At 37.8% G+C, this 25346-nt stretch overlaps 1 protein-coding gene across 1 annotated transcript in view; it reads left to right on the top strand.

The window, feature by feature from the left end:
* Nucleotides 1-361: 361 nt before the first annotated feature.
* Nucleotides 362-25346, top strand: part of DGKB (diacylglycerol kinase beta) — a 1170055-nt gene continuing 1145070 nt past the window's right edge. Inside the window, exon 1 of the mRNA XM_081537628.1 lies at nucleotides 362-456. The gene's annotated coding sequence lies outside the window, so the exon portion shown is untranslated. The remainder of the gene's footprint in view (nucleotides 457-25346) is intronic.

Genomic DNA, 25346 nt, shown 5'->3' with positions numbered 1-25346 from the left:
ATTAACTTGACATGACTTAATGCTTATATTTCAAAGATTATAAAGTGTATCAGAGTTAACTATATGATTGTATATCAGGATTTTATTATGTTTTAAGCACAGGATTGGATCTATGCTTTAGTTTTCATAAGAAATATGTAATTGTAGATATTTTAATAAGAAAAGTATCTTCTTCTTTTCTAACATAAATTTTCCTTTAAATCATTATTTATAAACAACACTTTAGATCATACTATCCCTAAAATTTGAAGGTGAAATCAAAGCTTTCCAGTTTCCTCTGGTTTGGAAGAAAGTAGATATAGATAATAGCATTTGCTCTATGGTGTTATCATGTAATAATCATTCAATTTCTCTGTTACAGAATATCCTAAAGAGACATCAGATAATAATCCTAGCATCTTCTACTGTGAGAATAATAGAAATTGACATTGTGAAGTACATGGAGAAACATGAAAGGTGAGATGAGTTTCATCTAAGATATGGTAAAAAAGATAGCATTTCATTTTTCTTTTAAACACTACAGTTTATTGTTTTAAAAACATGGAAAACACAGAAAAGACAGTTATCCATAATACCACTGTCTTGAGATAACCATCATTAATATCTTGATGTATTTCTATTCTGTTGTTTGTTCTGAATATATAAGTTTATATAGCTAAAGCAAACTTACAACTATTATAATAATAAATTTACATTATATTCATGCTTTCCTAGACTTAGTACTTTTACATACTATTTTTTTATTGTGGTATAGTTGCTTTACAATGTTGTGTTAGTTTCTGCCATACGATGAAGTGATTCAGCTATACACACACACACACACACACACACATCCCCTTTCTCTTTTGAATAGGCTTTTTAATAACTTTATTTAATAAGGTTTTTATAGTCATTTGCATTCAGAAAGCAATTATTTTTCAAATATTATTAATAGGAAGCAAGTTGAAGATGGCATTTGAGACTTTATTCAATATCTTATTTCATCTTCTTTCAAAATTTTAGTGCAGGGATCATGTGATATTTTGACCCTATTGATGTAAATAAAGTTATTATGCCACCTGTCCTGTTCCCTTGCAAATAGGACATTAAAATTTCTCCAAACACTAATGACTCTTCAGAACATCTTGGCACTTAAATTCTAATGATACCTAAAACTTTGTAGCCTGCCTTAAAGGGGCAGGCATAGATAGGTATGTAAATACATAATCATAATTGAGGAAGTGCTACGAGAGGTAAATATAATATATTTTGGAAACATCTATTATTCCTTACTAAAAATATGTGTGAACCACTCCCCCCACACATACACACCACTTGAGAATGTTAGAGTATTTGTAAGAGTCATGTACTTGTTTATTTTTCTTATTTGAATTTTTTAATGCTTTTGTGGGTGACAGATAAATAACCTTTTGAAATTATTTAATTAAATTTTCAATCTTTAATTTCTATCCTGTGAAACACTTGAATAAAGTACTATACTCCAGTGTTAAGTAACTAAAACATAATTATTGCTTATAAATCAAAGATATGGTATAGAATGGTACTGAGAAAGTCGATCAGATGCTGGTTTCTTTGGATTGTCCTATAGCAAGTTTGACTGCACTTTTGTGGCATACTCATATGCCTAGTGACACGAATTTTAGCTCAAGATTCCAGACCTTAAAAAATCAGTGTTCTTTCTGGGTCTGATAACAGTTTATGCATGTGAAAGAGAAATATTTGTAAATATGATATTCAAGTTTGACACAGATACTTGTCTTTTTATACTGGCCAAGTAATAAAAATGTAAGATTTTTCAGTTGATCAGTGGTATAGAAAATACACATTTTATCATAGTTTGATTTTACTATGAAATTTTCTATTATATAATTTACCATGTGCTATTTATCTGTTTTTAAATGTTCTTGCTTTCTAATTTCTGCCTAGTCCACCATATTTGAACATTTGCAAAATGAGCTGTACTGTGATAGTGTTTGCCAGGACAGTTAAAGTTATTCTCAAAATCTGCCCATCACTCCTTTCATTCTAAGAAAACATGGTATGTTAATGGGCAAGCTATTTTATAGTGGTGGAAAGTTTTACAGTATGTGTTTTACATATTTTAACTAGGTTTCCATGCTATTTTCCCTGTAAGATTTTCTTGACTGAGTAGAAGTATATTTTTAAGTTCCTTCTGATTATAAATATGACACCAACGACCAAATGTTTATCGACTGTAAATATTTTACTCATTGATCAAAATGACTTTGACTGTTAAAGTACCTCTCAGTTGACTAGAGTCTACATGCTTCATTCGTTGTACCTTGGCATCCAGTGCGTCCTACCAGATGGCTAGTAAAGGAAAAAAATGAGAAAAGAGAGAGGCACAAAACATAGCCCTACTGATGGGACAGACAAGGTGAGCAGCCTGTGCTACCACCTCAGTGTGTCACAGAAGGGCTTAGGGCAGTAGCAGCAAGTTGTTTCAGCAAATTTGCAAAGCATGACTTTTGGGGACTCTATGAATGGCTGGCCATGAACAGAAGTTGGCATTAGAGAAGTCTGTCAACAGACAGGGAGATTTCCATTCATCAGTCTGAGATTCAATAATAAAAGGACTCCAAATCCTTGGAGAAAACTCTCAGAAGGCAGACAGACATCTAAGGCTAATTGAAACTCCTAGATGGGTAACTTTGTTGCTAGGTCATGTCTGATGGATAACTTAGGTAGTTACTGAAAGAAGAACTGGGGCTTCCCAGGTGGCTCAGTGGTAAGGAATCTGCCTGCCAATGCAGTTCAGTCACTGGGTTGGGAAGATCCCTTGGAGAAGGAAATGACAACCTGCCCCAGTATTCTTGCCTGGGAAATCCCATGGACAGAAAAGCCTGGCAGGCTATAGTCCATGGGTTTGCAAAGAGTCAGACATGACTTAATGACCAAACAACAACAAAAGAAGAACTAGGGAGCATGCAAGATTTCAGGAGCCTAATCAATGACCAAAGGCAGTATAATTTATAGTCAGATTGCTGAGGTTTAAATCCTGGCTATTCAGTTTAGTAACTGTGAGATCAAGGCCTGTGATTTAACCTCTTTTTAGCCTTTTGTGAAATCAAGATAATAATAATACCTATTTCATAAGATTATTTTGAGATGAGATGACAGAAAGTTTCTTGGCTCCACCTCTTACACATATCAGGCATTCAAGAAATGTTAGCAGTAATTATTGTGACAAGATAATACTTTGGTCTTGTCTCTCTGCCGTTCTCCCTCTCTCTCTCCTTCCTTGAGGTAGCCAGAATCTTTGGTGTTGTACCAAAGCCTTGGGACAAATTGCCTTGCTGGGCCAAAAGTAAAAGTCATTTGAAAGATACATCTTTTCTTGTCATTTGATGCCTAAAAGCCTTGGGATGAAGGAATTGGGGAAGTGTTTATGAATGTAAGTAGAGGAGAAAAGGAAAATTTGAAACATCAAGAGAAAAGGCAGAAATGTTTCCTCTTATCTGACAGTAGGTGAGAAGACAGCAAAACCAAGCTTGTAAGGAAAGACTATGGATACTGAACAATGAACATGAAAATTCCGTTTCTCAGGACAGCATGCTCACTACAAGTAAACCATTAAAACAGTTTCCAGATTAGAACCTCTTCACACTGATCCAGTAACAGTTTTAGTTTTGACTACTACAGTTCAAATGTTAGTGTATCTGACTTTCTTTTCCAGGCCATATTTCACTAAGACTTTGGAAAAGAACAGGGCCTTATTAATGGCTTAATAGCATTTCCCACCTACCATGTACCGAGACTTAGAATCCATTCTAATTTGATTATTTTAATACATATTTAAGATGGCTATTTGCTGAGTACTTGGGTTTCTGGATTGCGATTCATATGTTCCACATTGTTGTTATTAGCATGCACACATGAGTAAGGACCAAAGGATTAGGAATGTTATGAGAGTTCTGAAACTTCATATTGAACCTCCTGGTGGCTCAGATGGTAAATGATCTGCCTGCTGTGCAGGAGATCGGGTTCAAATCCTAGCTTGGCAAGATCTCCTGGAGAAATGAATGGGTACCCACTCCAGTATTCTTGCCTGGAGAATTCCTTGGACAGAGGAGCCTGGCAGGCTACAGCCCATGGGGTTGCAAACAGTCAGACACAACTGAGCAACTATCACTTTCCTTTCCATTTTCACATTATATACAGCTGGGACTCAATGAATACCTTGTAGACCAGGTAATTTTTGACTTTGGAAAATTAGCGTAAGGTTAAGCCCACAGGCAAAGTTACGCTAATCAATCTTTTGAGATGAGGAGAAATGCCGACTAAAGAAATGCCGACTTCCTAAGATCTTTTTAAAAATTATTTGTTTTTTATTGCATGAGGTCTTAGTGGCTGTGAGCTGACTTTGTCAAGTTGTGGAGAGCTGGGGCTACCTTCTATTGCCCTGCGTGGACTTCTCATCGTAGCGGCTTGTCTTGTTGTGGAGCCCAGGCTCTGGGTGTGTGGGCTTCAGCAGTTGCAGCACCAGGCCCAGTAGGTGTGGCTGGAGGGTCTTTGAGGGCTCAGTAGTGGTGGCACATAAGCTTTGTTGTTGCATAGCAGGTGAGATCTTCCTAGACCAGGAACCGAATCCATGTTCCCTGTGTTGGCAGACAGATTCTTATCCACTGTACCACCAAGGAAGTCCAAGGTCTTTTAACACATGTTTTAAGGGAACTCTGTTACTCCATGGAGTAAAAGTGCTAGTTTAGTTCTAAAAATTTACCAAAAAATTCAGTATTATTTGACACTAATATCAGTTTAATTTACAAAAATGATTTTCTGCTATAGTTATCAATATGAAAATTAACCCAAATAATGTAGCCACCATGTTTACTTGGAAGTAGGTACTAGGTATACTAACTTCTAAAAATGTCAAACTTGTAAAATTTCATTCCCAGTGATTGCTTTGAATGGCCTTTAGGAATATAAACTAAATCTTGCCTAGCCTATGGTTTTATTATATTATTGGATTAATCAAAGTTGGGGACATCTCCAAGGAGACCAAATAAAAGCAACAAAGACACAGAAAAGATCAAAATTGGAATTGGAGCCTGTTTAATACCCAAAAGGTGTGGTGCCTCTCAACATTAATGCCATTAGTGCTGGAGTCAGGTCACTGGACAGCAAGCTGTTGGAAAGATAGGAGTCCTTAGGCTCTTTAATGAAGGTCAGGACACTAAAAGGTGAATATATCAATTCCAGTTGGTAGCTCCCTGTTTGCTGAGAGGAGGAAATAAATATCGACTCTGAAAGATCACTAATTCAACTAAATACAAGCCTATAATTAGAGAACACCAAACACATACGAAAATGAAGACCAGGAGTGAGAGTTAGTAGAAAATAAGCATTATTTTAGGAGCCCCAATTGCCTCAGCTGTTAGAATTGTATGAGAGGCAAAACTTAACCTTTATTTTGTTCAGGTTTTCAGATGGGCTGGAGAATTTAATTGACATAAAATGTATTACCAAGAGACAAACACGCAAATATCAGTTTTATGTGACAGAATAAAAGGAAGATCCAAAGAAGTAATGAAACCTAAATATTTTTTATATTAGTTTGAACAAGAAGAGGCAATTATGAAAAAGTAAGATATATAGGGAGGCTAATCAAAGGTAAGAATTATTTTAGCAAGATCTGTTTGTACAGAATTCTCTAGGTTTTGGCACCCATCAAAGAATGTTTCTTTTCTCTTGGTACGGGGGACATTTTTATATTAGGGTTTTATCTCCCGTTCTGGGAAGAAAGGGCTTCCTCGGTGGTTCCTTTGTAAAGAATCCGCCTGTCAATGCAGGAGACACAGGAGACTCAGGTTCAGTCCCAGGGTTGGGACGATCCCCTGGAAAAGGGCATGGCAACCGCAGTATTCTTACCTGGAGAATCCCATGGACAGAGAAGCCTGATGGGCTACAATCTACAGGGTCACCAAGGGCTGGACATGACTGAACACACGCACACGCCACCAAGAGAGAGAAGATTAGAATGCTCTTCTTACATGTGCTGTTTTTTCAAGTACCTTTCACTGAGAATAATCCTTATGCCAAAGTGGCATTTTGGTAGGCATCCTTCAGAATCATCATATATAAAATATAAAATAATTATACATGAAATATTTAGATAAAAACATAAACCATAACATAATAGGAAGGCAGGGCTTTCCAGATGGCTCAGTGGTAAAGAACCCACCTGCCAGTGCAGGAGATGCAAGAGATGCGGGTTCAATCCCTGTGTTGGGAAGATCCCCTAGAGAAGGAATTGGCAACCCACTCCAGTATTCTTGCCTGGAAAATTCCATGGACATAGGAGACTGTCAGGCTACAGTCCATGGGATCGCAAAGAGTTGGACACGACTGAGCATGCATGCAATAGAAAGGAAAAACCAACAAACTTTTTGAAATGATTGGGATATCTAGAAGAACCAAAATAAGCTTTAAGAAAGAAAAATATAATTATTGAAATAACTTTTAAAAAATCAATGTACAGTTTGAACTGTAGAGTAGACAAAACTAATGAGAGCCTGGTGAACTGAAAAACAGATCTGAAGAAATTACAGTATGACACAAAGAAGCAAGGGGATTGAAAAAATAAAAGTGAGCCCTAGCTATTTAGAGAAGTCCTGGTATATATGTAATTTAATACCCAGAAGGACAGAATAAATGAAAGAAAGGAAATATCTCAGAAAATTACCACTGGACAGTTTCTATTACTGCTGAAAATAGAGTAGAAGTAACTAATATTTAAAACTACTGGAGGGAAACACAAAATGGAAAAAAAAAATAAAAGCAGATCTTTGAAGATATTAGAGGACAGATTTCAAAGGAGTGACAATTTGATGGACAGTGTTTGCCAACAGCAATATGGATGTGACAGATCTTAGAATAGTATCTTCAAAATGCAGAGAAAATAAGTATAAACCTAATTTCTTATAGCTAACCAAATTAATTTTTATTCATTATTGCTTTAATCCCCTCTAGGTCAGTTTCAAGTATTTAATAAATTATTCTCTACATTTCATGGCATATTTTTATTATTTCTGTACTACATTTTTCTACTTTTATATATACTTAGACATAATATATGTTATATTACATTTTTGTTTTTGTCAAGTGAAACCTCTCTTTTTGTTAGTTTATTTTTGCTGCTTTTTAGCCTGAATCTCTAATTTTTAATCTATTCCCTCCTACTCTCTATCATGACCAGGACCTAATATATTTAATGCATAGCCCATATTTGAATATATTTTGGCAAAATGTGAACTAATAGCAAAGATGTGAATCAATGCAACTTTTACATATTGTTGGTATACACTGGAAATCAATTTGGCACAGTCTTGTAAGATCAACTATTCATACACCAAATGATCCAGCAATTCTGTTTCTAACCTCCACCCATTCCCTGCCCTCAAAAGATTCTGATATCTCAACACCAGTCCACAAAATATTCATAGCAATGCTATCAAGAATAAAACGCTGGAAGCATTTAAAAATCCCACTTATAAGAGAATGAATATTGTAAGCAGTGAGAAATGAATGAGCAGCAACAGTAACAGTTACCAGTTTGTGTGAAATTTAGAAACAAGTGTGAAAAGCAAGTCAACGATAGCGACATATACCATAATATTTCAGAGACTTCAAAAATAAAGTCAAAAGTACATGTTCTAGAGTTTCATATTATATATGATAAAGATAATAAATATGAGAAAGGAATGATAAATATAAAATGGCATATCCTCAGTTGGTAGTATGCAGAGGAGGGTGTAGGAAGATACAGATCAAAGCAAGAGTTGCTAGAAATGCTATAGATCTTAATTTGAATGGTTAGTTCTGAGCAGGAAGTTTGTTTTGTTATTAAGCTTCATAGTTTATACATGTATAATATTTGTATATGTCAAATATTACCTAGTAACATTTTAAAGAACTTGATTTTAAAAGCTGTTTTATCATTTTTAAAAGTTTTATTTATGGAATCAGCATGTATATTGCATTTCATTGATTAATTCTGCCTTCATGGATATTTTATCTTTACTAGAAAGTGTTTCATTTTCTGTTGATCAGCTTCATTAAGGTTAATTGAGAATTTACTATCTCGAGCTGTACATTATTTGTGAATAGATAAGTACTGAAAAGTCAGTATTTGGGTAACAGGTTGTTCAGCTCCTCCTTGCTTAACTAAGGTTAACTGAGAATTTACTATCTCAAGCTGTACATTATTTGTGAATAGATAAGTACTGAAAAGTCAGTATTTGGGTAACAGGTTGTTCAGCTCCTCCTTGCTTAACTAAGTGTTGGTTGTACGTGCTGTAATGTATCATCCAGACAACCATGTTGTTTTAAATGCTTTCACGTTAATTTATGTCTCTGCAGTTTTGTATAGAATATACTGCTCACATAGATAATTGGAATTTTGTTTTGTATGCCTAAACTTGATGAATACTGATTCAGCAGCTCGTTGCCTCAAAGTATTTTCAGTATTTAGGATGTCATGATTATGATTTATCTTGTGCAGGTGGTACAGTGGAATCTAATTACATGCTGTGTCTGTTACTCTTTGCTTGTATCATCCAGGAGTAAGGAAAATCATCAGACATACAATGTGTACCTTGCCATTACTATTTAACTCAAATTTCACAAGCAATTTTTCTGAGTATTTGAGTGACTAAAACAGTTTCCTGTCTTCAAGACAGTCTAGATGAACAGGTTCAGAACTAAGTAACAGGCTCAGTGGTAAAGAATATGCTTGCCAGTGCAGGAGATGTGGTTCAATCCCTGGGTTAGGAAGATTCCCTGGAGAAGGAAATGGCAGCCCACTCCAGTATTCTTGCCTGAGGAATCCCACGGACAGAGGAGCCTGGGGGGGTACAGTCCATGGGGGTCAAAAAGAGTCAGACATGACTGAGCGACTAAACAACAACAATAATTCAAGATAAAGTAGAAACAATAGATGTATTTTTAAACAGAAATGTGATCAAAAGGGAGGGAATGGGAGAAGGGAGGAGATGGGGCTCTGAGGAGCTAGCGAATTTAGAGTTGAAGAAGGAAATGGCAACCCACTCCAGTATTCTTGCCTGGAAAATCTCATGGACAGAGGAGCCTGGTGGGCTGCAGTCCATGAGGTTGCAAAGAGACGGGCACGACTGAGCCACTAACACAGATTTGAAATGGGTGTAAAATTTCACCTGGTGAATACAGAGGGTAAGAGCCTGACAGAGCCAGGCTACATGTTGAACAAAGAGCAGAAGAGTTTTGGGGACTCAGAATCAAGGGGACTGTCCTTCTCAGAAAACAGTGAAGCAGAACAACAGTTTTAAAGCAAAAGTTTTCTGTATAATTTTACTGCCTCTTACCTCATCTTTCTGCTATCTTTCCCCCTCAACACAATCAGATCACTCTTTTAAAAATACTTTCAGTCATGTTCAGCTCAGTTCAGTCACTCAGTCGTGTCCGACTCTTTGCGACCCCATGAATTGCAGCACGCCAGGCCTCCCTGTCCATCACCAACTCCCGGAGTCTACCCAAACGCATGCCCATCGAGTCGGTGATGCCATCCAACCATCTCATCCTCTGTCGTCCCCTTCTCCTTTTGCCCCCAATCCTTCCTAGCATCAGATCTTTTCCAATGAGTCAACTCTTCGCATGAGGTGGCCAAAGTATTGGAGTTTCAGCTTCAACATCAGTCCTTCCAATGAACACCCAAGACTGATCTCCTTTAGGATGGACTGGTTGGATCTCCTTGCAGTCCAAAGGACTCTCAAGAGTCTTCTCCAACACCACAGTTTAAAAGCATCAATTCTTCAGTGCTCGCTTTCTTCACCGTCCAACTCTCACATCCATACATGACCACTGGAAAAACCATAGCCTTGACTAGAGTGGACCTTTATTGGCAAAGCAATGTCTCTACTTTTAAATATACTATCTAGGTTGGTCATAACGTTCCTTCCAAGGAGTAAGCGTCTTTTAATTTCATGGCTGCAATCACCATCTGCAGTGACTTTGGAGCCCAAAAAAATGAAGTCTGACACTGTTTCCCCATCTATTTCCAATGAAGTGATGGGACCAGATGCCATGATCTCAGTTTTCTGAATGCTGAGCTTTAAGCCAACTTTTTCACTCTCCTCTTTCACTTTCATCAAGAGGCTCTTTAGTTCTTCTTCACTTTCTGCCATAAGGGTGGTGTCATCTGCATATCTGAGGTTATTGATATTTCTCCCCGCAACCTTGATTCCAGCTTGTGCTTTTTCCAGCCCAGCGTTTCTCATGATGTACTCTGCATAGAAGTTAAATAAGCAGGGTGACAATATACAGCCTTGACGGACTCCTTTTCCTATTTGGAACCAGTCTGTTGTTCCATGTCCAGTTTGAACTGTTGCTTCCTGACCTGCATACAGGTTTCTCAAGAGACAGGTCAGATGGTCTGGTATTCCCATCTCTTTCAGAATTTTCCATAGTTTATTGTGACCACACAGTCAAAGGCTTTGGCATAGTCAATAAAGCAGAAATAGATGTTTTTCTGGAACTCTCTTGCTTTTTTGATGATCCATCGAATGTTGGCAATTTGATCTCTGATTCCTCTGCCTTTTCTAAAACCAGCTTGAACATCTGGAATTTCACAGTTCACGTATCACTGAAGCCTGGCTTGGAGAATTTTGAGCATTACATTACTAGCGTGTGAGATGCGTGCAATTGTGCAGTAGTTCGAGCATTCTTTGGCATTGCCTTTCTTTGGGATTGGAATGAAAACTTACCTTTTCCAGTCCTGTGGCCACTGCTGTGTTTTCCAGATTTGCTGGCATATAGAGTACAGCACTTTCACAGCATCATCTTTCAGATTTTGAAACAGCTCAACTGGAATTCCATCACTTCCACTAGCTTTGTTCATAGTGATGCTTTCTAAGGCCCACTTGACTTCACATTCCAGGATGCCTGTCTCAGTCATGTTACTCTCCAGCAAAAATATTCACTGACTTCCCCTTGCATGTGGTAAAATATTTTCTGGAGCTTGAGTTCAATGACCTCCTCAATGTGATCTTAATAGTTCTTTTGGACTATCATTCCTATCAATCTCCTGCTATAAAACTGTTTCATGAAAAGCAAATCTGTCCACTGTCTTCAATCTTCTTTGATTTGTATGCTGACCTGCATTCGATTTTACCTGTCTGTCCCCACTACATGTTTATTGGATTCTACCCCTAGTAAGACCTCAAGCCTTTTACTACCTGTTTCAGGACACATAGCCAGTCCTATGTCCTACAAAACATTCTCCAAATCCCTGGGGAATTATTTCCTCTTCAAAATTAGAGTACAAAATTAGAATACACTAAACACTTAGCAATTTAACTAATAAAAGACAGACTATGGACAGGGGAAAAAAATCATAATTAAAAACCGTAGGTTGTCACTTCAAAAGTACTTACTGCTTTCCAAGTAAAACGAATCAAAAAAAAATTGCTGCAGTATATTCCCTGATGGCTCAGACAGTAAAGAATCTGCCTACATTGTGGGAGACCAGGGCTCGATCCCTGGGTCAGGAATATCCCCTGGAGAAGGGAATGGCAACCCACTCCAATATTCTTGCCTGGAGGACCCCATGGTCTGTGGAGACTGTAAAGCTACAGTACATGAGGTCGCAAAGAGTCAGATATGACTGAGCAACTAATACTTTCACTTTTCATGCATTTTGGAATTCCTGAACAGTGTGGATGAAAAGTTTATTCTAAAAATTTCCAGAGACACAAGTCATTGACAAATGGACAAAAAGTGTTCAGAAATTCTGCATATTTGAAGGCTGTGGATGAAGCCCTTCATATTCAAAGAGAAAATAATTTTCAATGTAGGAAAAGTATCAACCAATTGGGAAAAGTAATAAAAAATTCTCAATGATAAGTTTAAATAGCTTAACCTGGTTCTAGAGCCCAGGGATTGACTAATATCATATCCTTTTATCCAAAAAATTGAAGAACTCTAACTTCATTTTGCAAGCAATTAAGCAATATTCTGCCCTTCCTGGAGCACGTTTTATTCACTAGTGATAGAAACTGTTCTACGGATAATCAATTTTCCATTGGTTGATGGAACCACTGTTTACACCAAGACTCTCAGGAAGCTATGGAAAGAACCTGCTCCTTCTGGTCTCTTTCTTCACTTACCTCCTCTTTAACAAAGTGGTTAAAAAATTATAGGCAGAAAGATTTGAAACAGAATGATGTAACTCTTGTCATTGAGAATTTTGAGTTTTTAAGCTCATTAAATTATTTTGATGTTTTAGAATTATTTTTCATAAACCAGTGCTCTGTGTTCGAGGAAGTTAATTATTTTTAACAACATTACAGATGTGATACTCAAGAAATGACTGGAAAGCATTGTCACGATTATTCACTCCTGATAAATATATGTATTATATATATTCATAGCACACATATATGCCAGATGTTATATCATTGAAATTTAACTGACAAGTCATTTTTAACACTATTTTTTTCATTTCTCTGTTCTTTTAATCTATACTTCAGGCATACACACAATTTCCTTCAATATAAAACCAACAACCAACAATTACATGGATTACATGACTGAAATATTAGCATCCTAACCTGTTCCCTTGTTTTCAAGTATTCTTTCCCTGTTCAATCCTTGCACTATAGTTTCCTTAATCACAAGTCACAGCAACTAGAGGTTTTTTTTTTTCATATTGGAGCATTTTTTAAAAATGACTTTCAGGCTGAATTGTTATTTGCAGGGTGAGCAAGAGTAGAGAAACGATGTTAAAAATATGATACCAACATTCATGGAAATGGTCCATTGTTCTAGAATATTATTTTCAATTGTAGGAGAAAAAAACAAATGGATAAAAGATTGTATATAAAAGTAGGAAAATACTGGACCATGTGCAGAAAAAAAAAGTAAGATCTCATGTTAAACATGAGAAAAGAAAATGAAAAAAAAAATTCTACAGTATAATTATAGTTATTTTGGAAACTATTGCCCTAAACAAACCCAAATAGTCAGATATCAAAGTAAATATATTTTATGCTGTTTAAAAGAAAACCGTACTTCTAGTTTAATTCATATACCAATAAAATAACATAGAAAATTGCAAAAAGGGGGGGAATTGTATGTAGCATTTTACAATTTCCTATTTCTAGAACATATGTCCTAGACCCTTAACTTTTATACAATGCAGGTTTTCCATTTCTCTTTAAATTAAACCATTGGGATTACTCAAGCATGACTGATATACTTAGATATTATCAGGTATTCAATACACACTATGTGCCTTTGATTTCCTTGACAAGCGACAACAAGGCCATATTGAGTTAAGCGCAGACACTATCACTAAATGAATATTTGCAGGTCCCCCCTGTGGTTATTATCATACCAGAACAGAACTCTTACTCAATATCCTGTCTGTGAAGCAGCCTCTACCAGATGGTTACAAAGAAAGGCAAAACCACCCATAATGCAATTGGATGGAAATGTAATTCTATACCCCTGAGGGAAAAACTCTTCATGCTGACCCGAGGTGGTGAGCTACTTTCACTCTTCACATTCCTATGAGGACTGGTCTCTTCAAAGGATGCGTTTTTACAGGACTTCTTTGATTCCAAAATTACTTTCAGTTCAGTCGCTCAGTCGTGTCTGACTCTTCGCGACCTCATGGACTGCAGCATGCCAGGCTTCCCTGTCCATCACCACCTCCTCAAGCTTACTCAAACTCATGTCCATCCAGTGGCAAAGTAATGTCACTGCTTTTTAATATGCTGTCTAGGTTGCTCATAGCTTTTCTTCGAAGGAGCAAGTGTCTTTTAATTTCATGACTGCAGTCACCATCTGCAGTGATTTTGGAGTCCCCCTCAAAATAAAGTCTGTCACTGTTTCCACTGTTTCCCAATCTATTTGCCATGAAGTGATGGGACTGGATGCCATGATTTTTGTTTTTTGAATGTTGAGTTTTAAGCCAGCTTTTTCACTCTCCTCTTTCACTTTCATCAAGAGGCTCTTTAGTTCTTCTTCACTTTCTGCCATAAGGGTGGTGTCATCTGCGTGCCTGGAGTTATTGATATTTCTCCCAGCAATCTTGATTCCAGCTTGTGCTTAATCCAGCCTTGCATTTTGCATGATGTACTCTGCATATAAGTTAAATTAGCAGGTGATAATATACAACCTTGACTTATTCCTTTCTCAATTTGGAACCAGTCTGTTGTTCCATGTCCAGTTCTAACTGTTGCTTCTTGACCTGCATACAGATTTCTCAGGAGGTAGGTCGGGTGATCAGGTATTCCCATCTTTTGAAGATTTTTCCACAGTTTGTAGTGACCCACACAGTCAAAGGTTAGGCAAGTTAAATAAGTAAACCAATCGGTAGGTCCTTGGGGGAAGGAGTGCAAATAGAAAGACTTTACAAAAGAGTCACATAAAAATAAAGAGGTGCTCTGTCTCTTAAACATGCAGGAGATTCTGGAAGAAGCATAAAACTAAATAGACATGGGTATGAATTCTGTCAGCCTGTGACCTCAGACATGTTAGTTACTCTCTGTGACTCTCAATTTTCTTATCTAAAAGTAGAGATAATATCAACTATCTTTTAAAATTATTGTAAGCATTAAAGACAATATTTATAATCATCAAATACAGTACCTGGTATTTCAGAGATATTCTATATATATATTAATTTGCTATGCACATGCTAGGATGCTAGGATTTCTTATATTGATAACTAGGCTCAGGCATTTAGTGAAGTTGTATACTCTCTACTAAGAGTGAGCTGGGAACCATCCACAAATTAAGCTCCCTTCTGGTGAGACACACAGCCTAACAGAAATTATACTGTTGACAATTAGAGGACTTTGGCTTGGAATTAGAAATTACCACCTACTGAGTATATATTTCCATAAAAACATGTAATCTCCTTGAATCTAAGTGTTTTCATATAAAACCAGTAGTATTCTACCTTGAACTGAAAGTGAAAATGTTAGTTGCTTAATCGTGTCTCACTGTTTGCAACCCCATGAACTGTGTAGCCTGCTAGGCTCCTCTGCCCATGGAATCCTCCAGGCATCAATACTGCAGTGGGTTGCCATTCTCTTCTCCAGGGGATCTTTTTGACCCAGGGATCCCAGGGATCAAACCCATGTCTCCTGCATTGCAGGCAAAAATCTCTACCATCTGAGCCACCAGGGAAGCCCCCACTATACCTTAGTAACACTGTAAAAAAAGAGACGTTTGTAAAACAGAATGCACACTGTATAGTGTAAGAAGTGTAATAGTATCTAAATTTAACCAATCACAGAGCATGTCTTTTGGCTAAATGGAAGTATAAAGGGCTTCCCAGGTGACTCAGCAGTATAGAGAGAGATGCAAAAGATGCAGGTTTGATCCCTGGATGGGGAAGATCCCCTGGAGGAGGAAATGGCAACCTACTCCAGTATTCCTGCCTGAAAAAATCCCATAGGCAGTGGAGCCTGGTGGGCTATAGTTCATGGGGGCTCAAAGAGTCAGACATGACTGAGCAACTAAGTACAGAAGTATAAAAATTGATGAAAATTTTATAACAGCCCCTTATTGTAATCTATTGCTGCTTGTAATCATGGGAAATAAAAGGATGTCTACTTTTGCTAGGTACCATGTAAAAATAAAACTCAAGTGACCAGATTTAAAAATGAAAAACCATTATGTAAATAAATATATGACTCAAAGACTTTCCTTTCCTTAGATACCCTATTCATAATGTAGCACTGTTATGATCCCTTGTACTGAAATGACCAACATTTTCTCAATTTTGGAACTTACTATGAGTAATATGTAAAAAAATTCCCAACAAATCTATTCTCTAGTACAAGCATCAGGATCTCCAGGAGCTTTTCCCATTGAGAAAAAGTTTAAATCGGCTTAATGGAAGATACTGAGAGAATTATGTTGCAAATTAATGAATGGAAACAAAATCTTCTCCTTTCAAGGACTGAGTGATGATAATCCACTTTTGTTGGTCTAGAGACAATAATCCAAATTGCTTCAGATAAAACCCTAAAGTAAAATTGAAGGCTTTAATCTAGAATTATTCCTAAGAATATTGTATTTTAATATTCATAACTTGCTTTAATGTTTATATATTAAAGTCAATATTTTAATGAAATCGCCCTTCTTTTATTACCTACAGAATCTTTTAAATCTGATACTCTGTAGCTGTCAATCTACTTGTTACCTTAATTTTTCATTCTTGGAAATTAAGTTAAAGTGGTTGATCATAATTCACCTAATTTCTCTTCCTTCTAATGGTTTCTTCAGAAATTTAGAGCATTTTCCTCTTCATTCCCTCTTCCCCTGCTGATACTCCTGTGCCCAGCCTTCAGTTTTTGCTATTCATATTCTTATCTAAGTCCTATTGTTCTAAATCACTGCTTTCAGTTTTGAGACATAACCATAGAGTTGAAAATGAATTTCTTGATTATTTTCTTCTGTTTTACAGCACAACTCCCTCTTGCTTGCCCTGAATCCCAACAGGGCTAGCCAATAATTTGCCTCTGGTTGGTGGCGCTTTTTTCCCTATGCAGACCTTTTCAAAGGAGAAGATAGCTGGCAGCTATTCAAGCATGTGTGATAGTAGATATGCCTGGTGCCCTGGGCAGACAGAAGAAAAGCAGCTGTGGACATATCTCTATGTAGCTACGGGGGTGGAGGGGAAGTTTTCTAAGGGAAAGGGGAAAAAAAAAAGTAGTTTAGGTTGATTGAAGCTGAAGAAATTACTCAGTTTTCAAAGCAAATATCCCTTTTTTTTACAGTTTGTATTTTATAATGTTATAAGTAGCTTGTGTTAAACTATGTGCCTACTATGAACTTTGTGATACTTCTTTTGAACATATGACTTGTCTTACTTTTTAAAAAAAAATTTAGTCCTCTAATAAAAAAAAAACTTATTTCTGATGATTTAAAGTAATTTGAAAAAAAAAAAAAACTTATTTCTGATGATTTAAAGTAATTTTAGACAAGGCTATGGTCCATGTGATCAGTTTGATTAGTTTTCTGTGATGGTGATTTTCATTCTGTCTGCCCTCTGACAGATAAGGATAAGAGGCTTATGGAAGCTTCCTGATGGGAGAGACAGACTGTGGGGGAAACTGGGTCTTGTTCTGATGGGCAGGCCATGCTCAGTAAATCTTTAATCCAATTTTCTGCCATTGCCTTCTCTAGTGGACCACATTTTGTCAGAACTCTCCACCATGACCCATCCATCTTGGGTGGCCCTACACAGCATAGTTCATAGTTTCACTGATTTAGACAAGGCAGTGGTCCATGTGATCAATTTGATTAGTTTTCTGTGATTGTAGATATCATTCTGTCTGCCCTCTGAGGGATAAGGATAAGAGGCTTATGGAAGCTTCCTGATGGGAGAGAATGACTGGGGGAAACTAGGTCTTGTTTTGATGGGTAGGGCCATGCTCAGTAAATCTTTAATCCAATTTTCTATTGATGGGCGGGGCTGTGTTCCCTCCCTGTTGTTTGACCTGAGACCAAACTATGGTGGAGGTAATGAAGAAAATGGCGACCACCTTCAAAAGGTCCTATGCACACACTGCCACACTCAGTGCCCCTGACACTGCAGCAGGCCACTGCCAACCCATACCTCTGCCAGAGACTCCTAGACACTAATGGGCAAGTCTGGGTCAGTCTCCTGTGGGGTCACTGCTCCTCTCTCCTGGATCCTGGTGCACACGAGGTTTTGTTTGTGCCCTCCAAGAGTCTGTTTCCCCAGACCTGTGTAAATTCTGGCAGTTCTGGAAGAGAGTTCCAGAAAAACATTTACTTCTGCTTTATTGACTATGCCAAAGCCTTTGACTGTGTGGATCACAACAAACTGTGGAAAATTCTTCAAGAGATGGGAATACTAGACCACCTGACCTGCCTCCTGAGAAATCAGTATGAAGGTCAAGAAGCAACAGTTAGAACTGGACATGGAGCAACAGACTGGTTCCAAATAGGAAAAGTACATCAAGGCTATATATTGTTACCCTGCTTATTTAACTTATATACAGAGTACATCATGTGAAATGCAAGGATGGATGAAGCACAAGCTGGAATCAAGATTGCTGGGAGAAATGTCAATAACTCCAGACACGCAGATGACACCACCCTTATGGTAGAAAGTGAAGAAGAACTAAAGAGCCTCTTGATGAAAGTGAAAGAGGAGAGTGAAAAAGCTTAAAACTCAACATTCAAAAAACGAAGATCATGGCATCCAGTCCCATCACTTCATGGCAAATAGATGGGGAAAAAGTGATAGACTTTATTTTCTTGGGTTCCAAAATCACTGATAATGGTGACTGCAGTCATGAAAGTTCCTCAAAAGAAAAGCTATGACCAGCCTCGACAGCATATTAAAAAGCAGAGACATTACTTTGCCAACAAACGTCCATCTAGTCAGAGCTCTGGTTTTTCCAGCAGTCATATATGGATATGAGAGTCAGACTTTAAAGAAAGCTGAGAGCCAGAGAATTGATGCTTTTGAACTGTGGTGTTGGAGAAGACTCTTGAAAGTCCATTGGACTGCAAGGAGATCCAACCAGTCAATTCTAAAGGAAACCAGTCCTGAATATTCATTGGAAGGACTGATGTTGAAGCTGAAACTCCAATACTTTGGCCACCTGATATGAAGAACTGACTCATTTGAAAAGACCCTGATTTTGGGAGAGACAGAAAGCGGGAGAAGAACAAGACGGCAGAGCATGAGATGGTTGGATGGCATCACCGACTCAATGGACATGAGTTTGGGTAATCTCTGGGTGTTGGTGATGGACAGGGAAGCCTGGAATACTGCAGCAGTCCATGGGGTCTGAAAGAGTCAGACACCACTGAGTGGACTGAACTGAACTGGTCTTACTAATCTGTTGTTTGTATGTATATAGTTTCCCATTGTCTAGAAGACAAACATAAAACCTCTAGCAAACATAAACATTATTACAGGAGTTTAGTTTTTGTGTTTTTTTTTTTTTTTTAAAGCAGCATTGCCCAAAGAAGAGATTAGTAATAGCTAAAGCATTCTAGAGTTGAGGCTGAGGCAAAAGATAAAACATGGTTGGAAAGATCTATTAACCTTTTATCTACGGACCCACCTTTATATATAGTTCTTATTATGAAAATAAATTACTTCTTTGCAATAACATCTGGGTCTCTTGACAATAGTCTGATAATAGAAACCTTCCTCTAGAATGTTTTTGACCCTAACCTGCAGATCAGAAACCCCTCAGAGCCCCCCTCCCTCACTGAACACTTTGTAAATAGGACATGGAAGCAGGATAGAGGGAAACCACAGTTCTAGCCCCTGTGTTCTGAACACAAACTCATACATTCTCATTGTATCCCCACCCTCCCTACTAGGGACGATTCTTGCCTGGGAAATCCCATGGACAGAGGAGCCTGGTGGGCTACAGTCCATGAGGTTGCCAAAGAGTTGGACATGAGTCAGCGACTAAACTGCAAACAACAACAAAGTTATACATAATGTAGAATGCTGTTTTTATGAACTAGAAAGCAAATTTGAGCTTGTACATGAAAGTAAATATTCCCACTATGTGGTTCATAGTTCAGTGGTCATTGTTTCCTGAGGCCATCCTATGCCAAAAATAGTTCTCTTTCTACTTTCTGAATTTCTATAGTACTTCATAACTTTATTATAAAATATATCAAGCCCTACTGTCATGATTGATTTCTGTGCCCTTCTCTGTTCATTCTCAGCCATTACATTAATGTTCTCTTTGGCAGGCGCTCCCCTGGTACCCTATATGGTTTAAGTGGGATGATGACTTCAGGCTGTGTAGGATACACCATTCTTAGGGACATTCATTTAATATCTGAATCCAGTTACAAACAATTCTAGCATTTTAACATCTTGGCAAGTGGTTAACTGCTATTACCCCTGAGTCTACTATATTCCTACTGTTACTGAGTCCAAGCTTGCTCTGCTCACTGCACAACAGGCCAATAAATCTGAGAGATGAGATGTTGAGACAAGGAATACCGAGAAGATGGCAGATTAATGTCTTAAAATAACCATTTTATAGGGGTTTGGATGCCAGTTTCTTTACAGAACAAAGATGCAAGGAGGCGGGGAAACAAAAAGTAAAAAGCACATTAATCTTGCAAATGTTTCCTAGAATGGCAAGCCTAGGGAAGGAGTGTGTTAATTTCTTCCTTCCTGTAGCCATCCATAGGTGGACAGGATCCTGAACAAAGGCACTTTGGTTTAATATTCAGGTAGAGGGGCAGGAGTCCCTGAAGCAGGTCAGTAGGTATGATTATAATAACAAAGCAACAAAATGGATCAAAGAAATGGATCCAACATGGACTCAGAACTGATTCTTCCTTGCAGCACAACATTGTTGAAAAATGTCTCTCTTTAGTTCTGTGTAAGAAATTATATGAAAAGGAGATGAAGAGGAGTACAGTACCATCTTTTGCTTCCTTCCTAAGATCAGACGAATATATAAGTGAATTACACATTTTAAAAACAGGAAAAGGCTTTATCTGGCTCAATTTAAGTGACTAGACTCAAAACTAAATTCCTCCAGCTTTTGTCTAGGATCTTTCTATATCCTGGATTATTTAGGCCAAAAGCAGCATAATATGGACTGATGAAAATTTCTATTGTCATGATAAACTGACAACCCAAAAGGCTATGGAAAAAGATCTGGGCTGTGCCTTTTGGGTCATACAAGAAGAGTGTTACCAAGGAGACTCCATAGCTACCGCAGAGATAAGTGGCTTAGGTAAATAGGTAGGGAGAAAGCAGATCAGCTGCCAGCAAGCAGAGGACAATACTGGTAATGGACTTGTGGTTTGTTGGTTTTGATCTTGCTTTGCCTGCCACTTATCACCCGTAACTATGTGTGTGAAACAGTGGTTGTGCAGTTAGTCTTCTAATCAGTTACACTATCTCCACTGAAGCTCTTCATCACAAATATAGCTCTTCATCACAAATATTTAGTTCAGACTGTGCTATGAGTTACTGATTTGAGACATTTCACAAGAATATTTGAGATCGGATCAGATGGAGATTTAATAGAAAAGCTACAGAAAATTAGCTGAGTAAGAAAAGTGTCTTATCAAAGAGTGTGTGTGCATGCTCAGTCATTAAGTCGTGTCTGGCTCTTTCCAGCCCCATGGACTATAGCCCACCAGGTTCTTCTGTCCATGGCATTTCCCAGGCAAGAATACTTGAGTGGGTTGCCATTCCCTTCTCCAAGGGATCTTTCCAATCCAGGGATTGAACCTGTGTCTTCTACATTGTCAGGTGGATTCTTTACCACTGTACCACCAAGGAAGCCCCTAGCAAAGAATACATCCACTTTATTATGATAAATTATTCGATTTTACTACTTCTTACATCACAGTTTTTATGTGATTAAATGAATTCATTGAAGGTTTTAAAAATCTAAGTTGGTTAACTTATTTTTCCGGTTCAACAGTACTAAAGTAATACACTTTTTAAAGGAGAATGACCTTGTTTAACCTGCCTATTATTGTTCATCTATGGAAGAAGACAATAAGGCAGAGAATGTAGGAGCAGATGCTAGGATGTGGTGTTGGGAATGTGTGGGAGTTATTTTTCTGATTGTTTCAATTTTCTCTGTTCAGTTCAGTTCAGTTGCTCAGTCATTTCCGACCCTTTGCAGCGCCATGGACTGCAGCACTCCAGGCCTCCCTATCCATCACCAACTCCTGGAGCTTGCTCATACTGATGTCCATTGAGTCAGTGATGCCATCCAATCATCTCATGCTCTTTCATCCCCTTCTCCTCCCACCTTCAATCTTTCCCAGCATCAGGGTCTTTTCAAATGAGTCAGCCCTTTGCATCAGGTGGCCAAAGTATTGGAGTTTCAGCCTCAACACCAGTCCTTCCAATGAATATTCAGGACTGATTTCCTTTAGGATGGACTGGTTGGATCTCATTGCAGTCCAAGGGACTTTCAAGAGTCTTCTCCAACACCACAGTTCAAAAGCATCAATTCTTCAGTGCGCAGCTTTCTTTATAGTCCAACTCTCATATCCATACAAAAATAGTGGAAACCATAGCCTTGACTAGACGGACCTTTGTTGGCAAAGTAATGTCTCTGCTTTTTAATATGTTGTCTAGGTTGGTTATAACTTTTCTTCTAAGGAATAAGTATGTTTTAATTTCATGGCTGCAGTCACCATCTGCAGTGATTTTGGAGCCCCCCAAAATAAAGTCTGCCACTGTTTCCACTGTTTCCCCATCTATTTGCCATGAAGTGACGGGACCAGATGCCATGATCTTAGTTTTCTGAATGTTGAGTTTTAAGCCAGCTTTTTCACTCTCCTCTTTCATTTTCATTAAGAGGCTCTTTAGTTCTTCTTCACTTTCTGCCCTAAGGGTGGTGTCATCTGCATATCTGAGGTTAATTGATATTTCACCTGGCAATCTTGATTCCGGCTTGTGCTTCCTCCAGCCCAGCGTTTCTCATGATGTACTCTGCATATGAGTTAAATAAGCAGGGTGACAATATACAGCCTTGATGTACTCCTTTTCCTATTTGGTTCCATGTCCAGTTGTAATTGTTGCTTCCTGACCTGCATACAGGTTTCTCAAGAGGCAGGTCAGGTGTTCTGGTATTTCCATCTCTTTCAGAATTTTCCACACTTTGTCGTGATCCACACAGTCAAAGGCTTTGGCATAGTCAATAAAGCAGAAATAGATATTTTTCTGAAACTCTCTTGCTTTTTTGATGATCCAATGGATGTTGGCAATTTGATCTCTGATTCCTCTGCCTTTTCTAAAACCAGCTTGAACATCTGGAAGTTCACGGTTCATGTATTGTTGAAGCCCGGCTTGGAGAATTTCGAGCATTACTTTACTAGCACGTGAGATGGCTGCAATTGTGCAGTAGTTTGAGCATTCCCAAAGAAAGGCAATGCTCCAGTGCCACACAGCTGCCACTAATTTTCTCTGTAAGATGCAAAATAATTAATATCTTAGATTGAGGCTGGTGGGGAAGTATTGGGAATTAAGAAATCGTGAAATATTTGTCTTTGGAAGTATAGTATAACTGTATGAAAGCATGAAGGGCCAGTGTATTTGAGGTTAACAGTCTTCTATTCTAGGTGGAATCATGAATAGGTCATGTGTCTCCCTCTAGCCACATTCAATTACACGTGTTCAGGAGTTCATAAATTGGGTGTAATAAGCCAGGTAAATTTGACCATGTCAGAGAGGTGCAAAAAAACTCAGGGCATATGTAAGTGAGTATTTGTATTGACTGACCTTAGAAATTAAGCTGGGTAAGGAAGGCAGATAGAAGTTGAAAAAAGCAGGGTAGTGAAATGATGGTGGGGTCAGTGTTAACATTGTAGAAATTAGAACTATCAAGTTAGAGAAAATTATTTTGCTTATATGAAGCAGAATACTCATTCTTGATGTAATCATTAAAATTATACCTCACTTGATGTGATTATATTCTATAAGACAGGGTGAGAACATCTCATGCAGGCATTATTTTTATAAATCAATTTAAAATATATATGTATTTATTTATATATTGTTAGGTAGCACTATTCCTAATTTGTCTTAAGTTTAGTAACCATAACAAACCAATTTGCCAACTATATTCTTATATTTTAATCATTTGCCATCATGTTTTCCATTTTTAAATTTCATTTGTCACCATTTATAAGGTTTTAAACATGACCACATTTATATTACTATAAATGTATATATACTGTAATATATGAGGTAAAATTTTAAAATTTTGTACATATCAGTTCAGTTCAGTTCAGTCGCTCAGTCATGTCTGACTCTTTGCTACCCCATGAATCGCAGCACGCCAGGCCTCCCTGTCCATCACCAACTCCCGGAGTTTACCCAAACCCATGTCCATCGAGTCGGTCATGCCATCCAACCATGTCATCCTCTGTCATCCCCTTCTCCTCCTGCCCCCAATCCTTCCCAGCATTAGGGTCTTTTCCAACGAGTCAACTCCTCGTGTGAGGTGGCCAAAGTATTGGAGTTTCAGCTTCAACATCAGTCCTTCCAATGAACATCCAAGACTGATCTCCTTTAGGATGGACTTGTTGGATCTTCTTGCAGTCCAAGGGACTCTCAAGAGTCTTCTTCATTATTTGTGTATAATCGAAACATCACTGTAGTTGGATATAGCCCTAGAAGTCAGGGATACCAACTGCCTCATCCATGGGGCTATATTCAAGTTGTAAGGTGTAATTATACCTAAATGTATATCAATCTATTTATCCATCTATCTCCATATCCACATTTCATCCTTATATCTTAGATGCTTAAGATTCTTTCATTTCTTATTCATTTATCTTAGAGCCGGTGGAAGGAATCACTCTAGTGACATTCATATCAGCCATTTTTTTCCTGTTATTCAGTTCTTATAAAGGTCAAAGGAAAAAAATCAATAGCTTAACTTCGTGTTTTCCATTGTTGAATATATGACAGAATCTCTTGGTAAGCTTTTAAAAATGACTGACACCTGGGCTCTGTCTCAGACCAAGCCAAAATATTTGCAGTGAGGTGGGGTGGAGATCTGGGCTAGAGCTTTCCACTTATATGAATCAAATCCAATGTTAATAAGCTGCCCATCTATTTCACTTATAGGGATACCATGATCCTCTAGTCAATACAAAGATCCCTGTGGATCAGACTGTTCTGATTAATGTCTTAACTCCGTGTCAGCCAATTAACTATGTTCACCTTGTCCTTTACAATTAAGTGCTACCACCTGGCTTCTGAAACCCTCCAGAATTTTAATGGTATTTAGAAATTGATTGTAGCACTTTCCTCTATAAATGGCTTAAAAAGAAGAGGCACAATAGAGCTCCTTCAAAATGGAGGTGAGGGGCTCTCTTCATATTTTTCTCACAAGCTTGGTTAAGACACTATTTTAGACTCTAGGGAGCATAGTTAAGGTTTGGGATGAGTAAGAATGCCTTACATATTAAGTTCACTTTACCATTCCAGTCACACTAAGCCTTTAGTTAACTGCCTTTACAGTTTAATAAGGAAGAGACAGAAGTTGAATTTTATTTGATATAGACTGTCTTTTATTCATATTTTAGTCAACCAACCAAACAGACCATTATGAACCATTGAAACTGATACACTCAATCTGGAATCAGCATGTCAATAAATTCACCCTAATCAAACATTATATTCTACCCTAATCTCACACATATTCCTATGTTTCTATTAAATATAACTGGTAGAATCATGCAACTCTTCTGTTTGCATTGCACTATCTCATCAATCAAATTTTGTGTCTCATCTTTTGGTGCCCAATGAGATTTGTTGTTGTTGTTCAGTTGCT

This window comes from Giraffa tippelskirchi, chromosome 10 (assembly GCF_054371585.1).
Source record: "Giraffa tippelskirchi isolate mGirTip1 chromosome 10, T2T-mGirTip1v1.2.pri, whole genome shotgun sequence".
Lineage (NCBI taxonomy): Eukaryota > Metazoa > Chordata > Mammalia > Artiodactyla > Giraffidae > Giraffa > Giraffa tippelskirchi.
Note: the sequence above shows the minus strand (reverse complement) of the source record. Positions and strands in the feature narration are given on the sequence as shown.